General features: G+C 42.4%; 1 non-coding gene across 1 annotated transcript; it reads right to left on the bottom strand.

Annotated features, from left to right (window-relative positions):
• Positions 1-919: 919 nt before the first annotated feature.
• On the bottom strand, positions 920-1,023 carry LOC112708619 (small nucleolar RNA R71). Its single transcript, XR_003156465.1, has one exon. It is a non-coding gene; the product is annotated as a small nucleolar RNA R71 (small nucleolar RNA).
• Positions 1,024-1,536: the final 513 nt, after the last annotated feature.

The following is a 1,536-nucleotide window of genomic DNA, read 5'->3' as shown; positions in this document are numbered from 1 at the left end:
TTGCTGGAAGGAATTTTTGCCGATCGTGCAATTTCCTAAAATCGTAGTTATCAAGTTTATGGCGCCGTTGCCGGGGATTGGTTTTCGATTGACAATTCTCAAATTGGAAGTTAACTAGATTGAGCATTTTTCTCGTTTGTTAATTCAGTTCAAGTTACTTGTTGAATTTTAATTTCTGCACTCTGTTACTTGCTTTCTTTCTTTATGCCTTTAAATTCAAGCAACTAACTCACTGACCCACTAACTATTTGAATTAATTCCTCAACTGCTCTAACCATACTCTTCCATTAACCAAGAGTATTTCACTTGTTTGTTGCCTGTGCTGTGTTCTTGTATGACAGGTAGGAGAGGAGAGACATCAACTCCTCCATATACAGAACCAGAGAGGACCCTTCATAAACTAAGAAGGGAAGCAAGAGGGAAAAGAATACTGAGAGAAGAAGAATCTGAAGGAGAATCTGAGGACAATTTTGAGGAAGCTCTAGATCTCAACATGGATAGAGAAGTTCACAACCATGAGAGAGCTGATGGAAACAATGCCATTCCCGAGAGGAGGGTTCTTGGTTCATACATAAACCCAACCTCTGGGAATTGTGGTAGCAGCATTCAGAAACCACCCAATCAGGCCAACAATTTTGAACTCAAACCACAGCTAATATCACTGGTGGAGGATCATTGTTCATTTGGTGGTAGTGCTAATGAAGATCCAAACCAACATCTCACAAAATTCCTGAGAATTTGCGACACTGTGAAGTCCAATGGAGTCCAGGAAGATGCCTATAAACTGCTCTTGTTCCCATTTTCACTTAGGGACAAGGCAGCTAAGTGGCTGGAATCATTCCCAAGGGGGAGCCTAACAACCTGGGATGAGGTGGAAAGCAAGTTTCTGGCACGTTTCTACCCCCCACAAAAGGTCAATAGGCTTCGATCTGAAGTTCAGACTTTTAGACAACAAGATGGTGAAACTCTCTACGAGGCATGGGAGAGGTTCAAGGATTTGACAAGGAAGTGCCCACCAGACATGTTCCATGACTGGGTGCAATTGCATATTTTCTATGATGGACTTTCTTATGAATCAAGGAAGGCTGTAGACCATTCATCAGGAGGTTCATTGAACAGGAAGAAGACTGTGGAAGAAGCCATTGAAGTGATTGAGACAGTGGCTGAGAATGAGTACTACTATGCTTCAGAGAGACACAACACTAAGGGAGTCATGGCACTGAACCATGTTGATACAATTCTAGCCCAAAACAAGGTGTTTGCCAAGCAACTAGCAGAGCTCACCAGGAAATTAGAAACAAATCAAGTGGCTGCAATACACACACAAGATCAAGAGGAAGTAAGCATTGAAGGAGGTGATTGGGAAGAGGCCAACTATGTGGGAAATCAACAAAGGCAACAATATGATCCACATTCCAACACTTACGACCCAGGCTGGAAAAACCACCCAAACTTTGGGTGGGGAAACCAGCAAACCCAACCACAAAACCACAAACCTTACAACCCCAACCAACATAACAATTTCACATACCAAAA

This window comes from Arachis hypogaea, chromosome 8, assembly GCF_003086295.3.
Source record: "Arachis hypogaea cultivar Tifrunner chromosome 8, arahy.Tifrunner.gnm2.J5K5, whole genome shotgun sequence".
Lineage (NCBI taxonomy): Eukaryota > Viridiplantae > Streptophyta > Magnoliopsida > Fabales > Fabaceae > Arachis > Arachis hypogaea.
The sequence above is the reverse complement of the archived record's forward strand: the minus strand, read 5'-3'. Positions and strand labels throughout refer to the sequence as shown.